Source organism: Chiloscyllium punctatum, chromosome 41 (genome assembly GCF_047496795.1).
Source record: "Chiloscyllium punctatum isolate Juve2018m chromosome 41, sChiPun1.3, whole genome shotgun sequence".
Classification (NCBI taxonomy): domain Eukaryota; kingdom Metazoa; phylum Chordata; class Chondrichthyes; order Orectolobiformes; family Hemiscylliidae; genus Chiloscyllium; species Chiloscyllium punctatum.
Window position 1 is genome coordinate 47,138,893 of NC_092779.1, and position 9,510 is coordinate 47,148,402.

Sequence of the window (9,510 nt, forward strand, 5' to 3'; positions counted from 1 at the left end):
ACTGGAGCTCCCTCATTAACAGCACTCTGCTTATAACTATGCCACATTAACTACAATTGTTCACCACCATCTCAAGGACAATTAAGGCTGGCCTAGCCGGTTATGCACAAATTCCATAAATGAATAATCAACAGATCACACAAAATAGAATAGGTGAACGAAGCTTCCCTGTTTGAAAGTTTGTGTGTGATTCAGTTGTCAAGTTGTAGGGTCTTATGAAGTGCACCAATGAAAGCAGTGAATGGACAGGAAGATGGGTTATTACAGAGTGGGATCCTTACTATGATGCCAAAGCCATTGTGAATCAGAATGAAAAAAATGTTCTCTGTTGAATGTGGAAAACAGTGAATTTGACAGTTTCGAAAAGTGCTTCTACTTAATGGCATCTTTGTACAATTAATTAACCATGACGCAATTATTTAATGTCTATTTGTTGGTGAGTTCTTGAAATAAGTCACACCTGTTTTCGGAGGTCAACTTACACTGTTCTACACATTGTAGCTGAGTGTGTAGGACTATATATAGACCCTAAATGAGTAACAGCAGCAAATAGCAATTAATTACTCACACAACTAATCCAGAACGAATGATTTTTATTGTCACACATATCAAGGCAAATACAGTGGCAAGTGTTTTGTCACCACAATCCAATGTCATTTTGAGTTACAATAAGGGTTAAAAGATGTTACTTATATAAGAGTTCATCTTATTTTCAAACTGGATCTCAAGTGCGGCCTGAAGGCTTCTGCAATGTCTCTGAAAGGTGTACCGGTCCTCGAGGAGTACCTGCCCTAGGTACAGCAATGATGGTGCTCCAGGAGACCCTGGCTCCCCTATTCCCGCCACCCCACCAACATCGGCAAGAGTCCTGTTGTGGAAATTAAATCGACTCGACTTAAATGCTAGCAAGAGCAAAGAAAAATTTTATTACAGGCATTTGCAAAGGGACCCTCTGCACTTGACAAAATGCCTTATGCAAGGGGTCCCGAGTATCATTCACATGTTTCCTTTATACCATACTTCGCTCAGCCTTATCTCACCTCAAGGACAATCAGCTTAGGAACAGTTTAGCCCTTTTCCACAGAAGGAGTTGTTTTCCCATTCCTTTACTGTTGAAAAAACTGCTCCTGCCCTTGTGTTTTCCCCTGACTCTGCCGAATTAGATTGTTTGCAAAACTTGCAAGGACAGGCTGTCTGTTCACAGAGTTCAGTGAAGTCAGGCCATCTGCATTAAATTGACTTAGGAAGGTAATCTTTTACAGATTTCACAATAAATGTTAATTTTGTTAAGTTTCCATTACAGTCCCCTATCCAGGCACCAGCACCACTGCAGCTAATCACCTGCTGCCACCACCAAGAATACAGGCTCCGGCCTGGGTCTCTGCTCTGGGCACCAAGACAAGACCCCACTCTGGGCCCACCCCAGCCAGGAAACCCCACTGTAGGCACTGCCAATGCCAAGAGTCCAAGCTCTGGGCACTGCTGCTGCCTCCATGAGTCCTGATCCACACTGCCAATGCTGCAGCTGCCAACCTGCTGGTAATGGTCCAGCCTTGAAGATGAAGAAAGAATTGAAAAAGAAAAACAACAAAAAGGAAAGAGAGAAAAGGATGCTGCCAGCCTGGAGCAGATGAGTTCAGGAGCCCAAACACTACCCACTGTGCCCGTGCCACTGTGTTAAAGTGACAAACAGCACAAACCAACCAACAAAGACAGTTGATTAATCTGTACTTTGGTTTTCTCTACACTTTTGTTTTCCAAATATCTGAATATATTGTATACCCTGCAGTGAGTAACATTTAAAAGGTACGCAAATTCTAAAGTTAACAAAGCAGGTAAGATGCTCATCCTTACTGTATGGCTCATGTTGTTCCTCCTGATCAATGGAGTCTGTGTCAGGACCTTTGAGCCGAGTTTACCTTTTCCTCTTTCTTTGATGATTCCTTATCCCGTAAATTGGCCACAGTTCCCAAGTATGTGTTTCACAGGTGCACAATTTTCTGTATTGTTAATAGCTTATTAAAGAAACTTTAAAAGCTCTGGGAGTAATAACACTGGCTGATTTGCAGTTCGTGAAAATAGATAATGTTCATTACATGATATGCTGCTTCTCAGACTTTCTTAATTTCACATTCTCAATTATGCGTGCATCATTTTTGTCACATTTCATTGGAAGAAAACCTAAAAGGAAAAAGAGCTTAAGATAAGACATTCAAAAGAATGCCATTCTGAATTTAATTGCTGTAAGCAACCAATTATTTTAAGGTTTGTTCTAACTTTAATGTGAAAAGTAATTACTTGAGTTAGCTGCCTTGAAATATATTAATATCTGTAGCATTTAATTTTTAAAAGTAAGTTAAGAGCATATATTTTCATACAGAGGGTTACAAACATAATCTTTATCTTTGACTGGTATGTTGAAGTACCACACAATATGACATGATGGTCAAAGAATGGTAGCCTGGCAAAGAACGGCTGCATTCTGGCAACTAATTTGCTTACAAAGAGTTACTTTTTAGCTAATGCTGGAGTTGTCAGCTGACTTGTTTTCTGTTTGGAGATCAAAAGTTAAAGGTTTCCAGATAGCTGAGAATTTCGATTAAATTATAGATATAATTCACAAAGGATCTTCTTTTGACTTTTTAAAATTTTGTCTCTGGTTTGGAATAAAATTGACCTCCTCTTTTGACTTTTAGATAAGTTAATTTAAATTAACATATTTAAATTAACTTATTTTTGAATTAATTAAATTAGCCTTGTGTCTGCCTGTGTGCAAGCTCAACCAAACTTGGCTGTTTTTCCTCCAGCTTTCGCTTTGAATACTTTTTGGTCTTTTGTATCTTTCCAGTACATCGCTCCTTTTATTTTGAGAGTTAGGAACAATGTTCACGATTTCCTATTGCACTGAGAAAATGAAGAGCCCCTGAAGAAAATGGAAGTACAAAACAACTTTGAATTCATACAGTCTGTAGTGAATAAAATCTGGTTGTATTTTTAGAGTAATTGGCTATTCTGACATCAAAAAAGTAACCATATGAGAAACCAAAATATTGTACTTTCTGAACATCTGGAACAAAAATAGAGAACACTGGAAACAGAGCAGTCAGCATTTGTGAAATGATAATGCAGCCTCTGCTAGCTTGTGTACTTCACAACTGATCTTTGCTATGGTTCAACAAGCATTTTAAATGAAGCAGACAAGTGCATGAGGAGGTTTCATTGAGAAATGCTCATTTAATATTGTAACAGATCATCACCATTAAATGGTGGAAAGAAGCATTCATGTGATTCAGAATTTAAAGAAACGAAGCATGTACAGATGAATGAGAGATAATTGTACTTCAGTGCAGACAAGGAGAAATTCTGAGTGAAGGTCACTGTTGCATTTTTGCTTTTTCTGCTTTTATTACTGAAAATGTGCTTTTTTGACTTCTGTATTTCAAGCTTTACTTCTAGGTTTGTGATAGTTCCCTGTTTAGATGGCTGATAAATTTCTAGTATATATTGGGAATGGAAGGAGAATCCTCTTGATTTTGTTTCATTTACTAGTTTGAGCCAGTATATTGAAGTGATCTCCCTGATCCTAAGAAGGTGGAAGAATAATACTATTTAAGACTTAAGCTTTGAACTGTCAAACAATATTGAACTTCTAAATTGCCTTTGTGTTACCAGTGCTAACTGGCATCATAGTCATCATCTACAGGATGATGATACACCTCATCCTGACTTCAATTTATCTGCCCCTCACTGGTTTGGAGACTGAAATGCTGTGAAACAATTGATGAAAGTCTCACAGTTGACTAGATACTTCAACATTGCATCACTTAAGCTGAAGTGAAGAAAGGTGGGATTAGACTAATGGAAATACCAGGTACAGGTGTCTGTGCAGGGTTTAGCTGAGGTCGTGAATGAGGTATAGGTTGACCAAATCAACAACTGCGGAAGTATCATGGTTGATGAATGATTTGAGAGTACCATTTTAAGTGAATTCTGCCACATAGTGTTTCCATCTGCACCCCTGCTTCCGCCACCCCACACCCCAACAGAAGCGACCTCTGTTAAAGGTTGTTTAAGAACGTAAGGATTTGCCAAAACGATATGGGTTGGGGAGTTGAGAGGGAAAGGTTTCGAGAGTACAGTGAGGTAGTGAATTTGAACGCAAGAGCATAAGTGGAACTGAGATGAAGAAGTTGAGATCCATAATTTAACCAACCCTTTGACAATGAGCTTGGATGCAGGAAGACGGATAAATTGAGTCGGGGAGGGGGTGGGCCATTGTCATTGGTAGGATGATTTAACTGGCCATTATGTGGTGAAAATTTCAGAAACTTGATAACATCAATTAGCTCCTCTTGGCATTCAAAAAATAATTTTTATATGCCTCCTCTCTGTCTCCCACCTCCCAACAAATTATCATGCTCTAATCATCGCTTCATCTTCAGTTCCATGGTCCTTCATTTCCTCATAATCTTTTGTGCAGTGGTTTATCAAAAGCCTTTGAGTCAACATCCATCAACACTTTCCTACCCATCAAATGTGCGACTTGCCCAAAGGTATTGAGCCAGATTAGTCAGCAATGACCTATCCCGGGAATTCACTGGGAATATGCCTCCCAGGGTCTTTTCCATGGCCTCAGAAGGGTCACATCATGTTTTCAACCCAGCTGATGGGACTTCTGTGCTAACTGTCAAATTTTGCCAAAGTCGTTCCTCAATGCCAGGAATAAATGGGGAAAGATTGGAAGAGCTTGAAGAAATGATGGATAATGGGTATAGACAAATTAAAAGAATGGAATAAGCTAAAGTGGCTAAAGGAGAAGTTGTTGGAATAGACTACATTTGGCTATTCCATTATCCTGGTGTTTGGAGCTGGACAAACTGTAGTAGTAAAACAAGGCAGGAAGATTTAATCACGAGTGAAATCAGCAACCTCTGATGAACAAACTAAGGGAAGGTATTTAGTGATTTTGTTTCAGATCTCCAGTACCTGTAATAGTTTGATTTTGTATACAACTGCCTAAATGTCCAATGAACTGCAGCTTCAGAAGCACTCAAAGTTCTCAGTGCCATTCAGAACAAAATAAGCCATTTTATCAGCAACCATCCAACATCTTAAATATTGACTGTCAAGTGGATCTGACCAGAGAGACTGGTGATGATTGGGGATGGGGGAAACAATTCATCTCTAATTAATACATTTCCAGAGAAAGTTAGCAATGTTAGAGGACAGCAGGTGGGTGATTATTTGGTGAGAACAAGACTTTATTTTAAAATTAGGAAAGTAGTTTAAAATAGGATTGGGAAACTAGAGTATGTTTAATTTATAGCCGAAGTAGTTAATTATTAGTAAATTTTCTTCCTATGGTTTAATGCAAGGTGGCCACAAGATGGTGCTATGGTTGTGTCAGTTAATTTTTGATCGCCTATGACAACCAATTACAGGATCTTATGAGTGTGATTGCACTGAATGTGTGTGTCAAAGGTTTTTCGTTTGTGAAGAAGGTACAAAATGTGCATTTATCTCTGATCAATACTGATATGCACATACCATAAAGGTAAACAGGAATTCTCCCTTTTCAAATGCCATAACCTTAATCCTAACCCTTCAGTTGTCCTCAACCATTTTACTCTCCTGTTATGACCCTAGACCTGCCTGTGGCTTTCCTTGTGCCTCATTTGGCATTCTCTGAAGGGAGCTCATTACAGCAGCAGCCCCAACTCTCCCATCCTGCCCCTCCTCAAACCCTTCTCACCTACTCAGTCTGCTGCAGGTTAATTTTAAACATTAAAGCTGAGAGTGTGAAGAAACTATTCAGCCCTTTGAGCCTGCTCTGCCACTAACAGACACCAGTAGCAGACCAGAGCATCAAACATCAGGGGCAGAGGTGAGCGCAATGGCCATCACTTACGGAGAAGGTGCTGGTGAATCTGAAGGTGGATAAACCACCCAGACTAGATGGACTACACACTGGGGTTCTGAAGGAGACAGCTGAAGAGATTGTGGAGGCATTGGTGGTGATCTTTCAGGAGTCATTTGAATCAGGGAGTGTCCCAGAGGACTGGAAAATGGCTAAGGTAACATCTCTGTTTAAGATGGGAAGGAGACAGAAGACAGGAAATTATGGAATGGTTAGTCTGACCTTGGACATCGGTAAGATTTTAGAATCTAGTAAGGCTGAGATTGTAGAGTACTTGGAAATGCAGGTAAAATAGGACTGAGTCAGCACAGCTTCATTTGGCAGAGGTAATGCCTGACAAATCTGTTAGAATTCTTTGAGAAGGTAATGAGAACGTTAGACAAGGACAACAAACCGATAACACCTATTTGGATTTCCAAAGGCCTTTGACAAGGTGCCGCACAGAATGCTAAATAAGATAGGAACCCGTGGGTCTTAGGTGCAAGGTACTGACATAAATAGAAGATTGGCTGACTGGCAGAAGGCAGAGAGTGGGGATAAAGGGACAATTTTCAGGATGGCAGCTAGTGAATAGTTGAGTTCCGTATGGGTCAGTGTTGGGACCACAACTATTCACGTTATTCATTAGTGATCTGGAGGAAGGAACTGAGGGCATTGCTGCTAAATTTGCAGATGACACAAAGAAAGGTGAAGGGAAGATAATGTTGAGAAAGCAGGGAGGCTGCAGAAGGACTTGGACAGACTAGGATAGTGAGCAAAGAAGTGACTGGTGGAATACAATGTGGGAACATGTGAGGGTATGCACTTTGGTAGGAAGAGTAGAGATGGAGGCAATTTTCTAAGTTGGGGAAAGGCTTCAGAAAGCACTGAGGGAGTCCTAGTTCAAGTTTCTCTTAAGGTTAACATGTAGGTTCAGTTAGCAGTTAGAAAGGCAAATAGAATGTTGGCATTCATTTCAAGGGGGCTGGAATACAAGAGCAGAGATGTACTGCTAAGCCTGTACCAGATTCTGGTCAGACTGTATTTGAAATATTATGATCAGTTTGGGCCCTGCATCGAAGGAAGGATGCGCAGACAATGGAGGATGTTCCAAGGAGGTTACAAGAATGAGCCTGGGGATGAAAGGCTTGAGATATGAGAAGTGGTTGCAGAATCTGGGTTTGTTGTTACTGGAGATTAGAAGGATGAGGAGGGATCTCATTGAAAATGCCAGAATACTGAGAGGCCTGGATAAAGTGGATGAGGAGAAGATGTTTCCACTACAGGGAAAATGCAGGGGAAATTGATTGAAAAGTATCTGATGGTGTTATGCAATGTTCTGTTGGATAGTGTCCTTTTAAAGAGGTGAACCACATGAGCACCGGTGATCCATCGACCAGGTTCATGGGCTTGTGCAGCTATAGGCAGGTCTAGGGTAATAACAGGAGGATAAAATGGCTGAGGAGAACTGAAGAGTTAGGATTAAGGCTATGGGATTTGAAAAGGGAGAATTCCTGTTTACCTTTATAGTATGTACATATCAGTATCGATCAGAGATAAACGCACATTTTCTACCTTAATCACAGATGAAAAACCTTACTTTTGACACAGTTGAGTTCTTACAGAGTGCACACCTTCTGAGTAGAACCAAGTATTTGCATGTTCTTTAGTTCTGACTGGAACCAAGATAGCTCTCCAGAACAGAACAGTTACACCCTCAAAAAAATCTAATAGCTTAGTTATGCATGATTTCCCTTTCATAAAGCTATGCTGACTTTGTCTCATCCCATTCATCTTTCGAAGTGTTCTGACACATCTTTTCCAATATATTTGGTTTTGTTTTCTCTCAATAACCCTTTCTTTAAATAATTTGGTTATATATGCCTACTTCCAGTCCAAAGTAACTGCTCCAGACTCTATAGAATTTTGGAAGTTGACCATCTAAACTTTCCAGGGCCACTTTCCTTAGTCCTCTGGATTTAAGTTATTGGGACTTGGTCATTTGTCAGCTTTTAACCCCATTGTTTTCTGAGCGTCATTATCTTTTTAACACTGGTTTTCTTCATCTTCTTTCCTCTCACTACAGTTTTCTAATTCCCTTAACAGAGGTGTCACAAGAACTGGTGGTTTTGTTGAACATATACTGAAACAATATCATTATCACATCAGGTATAATCAAAATCTCCAGATTTGGTGTGACATATTTGTAATCTCTTCTATATTCAATAAATTCAGTGCTTGTGATCAGTTTCAATCTTAAATCATAGGCTTAAGATATGGTCACATAATTGCAAGCTCACCCAAGTCACAATGTATGTGTCATTTTCTATGACCTGTACTGCATTTCACTGCTCACTGTCTGTTAGCACCCTCGAAGCAAAATAGTAAGGTCTCCTTCTCCCATAATGCTGAATCTGCAATAAGACTGCTGTCTTACTGCTACAACAGGAAGTTCTGGATCATAGTGTGCGAGGATTGATGAGGGCAGAGCGTTAGACGTGATCTATATGGACTTCAATAAGGCAATCAACAAGATTTCCCACAGGAGACTGGTTAGCAAGGTTAGAGCTCACGGTATACAGGGAGAACTAGCCATTTGGATACAGAACTGGCTCAAAGGTGGTGGTGGAGGGTTGTTTTTCAGACTGGAGGCCTGTGACCAGTGGAGTGCCACAAGGATCGGTGCTGGGTCCTCTACTTTTTGCCACTTACATAAATGATTTGGATGCAAGCATAAGAGGTAAAGTTAGTAAGTTTGCAGATGACACCAAAATTGGAGGTGTAGTGGACAGCAAAGAGGGTTACCTCAGATTACAACAGGATCTGGACCAGATGGGCCAATGGGCTGAGAAGTGGCAGATGGAGTTTAATTCAGATAAATGTGAGGTGCTGCATTTTGGGAAAGCAGATCTTAGCAGGACTTATGCGGATAATGGTAAGGTCCTAGGGAATGTTGCTGAACAAAGAGACCTTAGAGTGCAGGTTCATAGCTCCTTGAAAGTGGAGTCGCAGATAGATAGGATATTGAAGAAGGTGTTTGGTATGCTTTCTTTTATTGGTCAGCGTATTGAGTACAGGAGTTGGGAGGTCATGTTGTGGCTGTACAGGACATGGGTTAGGCAACTGTTGGAATATTGTGTGCAATTCTGACCTCCTTCCTATCGGAAAGATGTTGTGAAACTTGAAAGGGTTCAGAAAAGATTTACAAGGATGTTGCCAGGGTTGGAGGATTTGAGCTATAGGGAGAGGCTGAACAGGGTGGGGCTGTTTTCCCTGGAGTGTCAGAGGCTGAGGGGTGACCTTATAGAGGTTTACAAAATTATGAGGGGCATGGATAGGATCAATAGACAAGGTCTTTTCCCTGGGGTGGGGGAGTCCAGAACTAGAGGGCATAGGTATAGGGTGAGAGGGGAAAGATATAAAAGAGACCTAAGGGGCAACGTTTTCACGCAGAGGATGGTACGGGTATGGAATGAGCTGCCAGTGGAAGTGGTGGAGGCTGGTACAATTGCAACATTTAAAAGGCATTTGGACCCTATCCATGTTCCTCATGCTTTTATAAACCCCTATAAGGTCACCCCTCTGCCTCCAATGCTTCAGGGAAAACAGCCCCA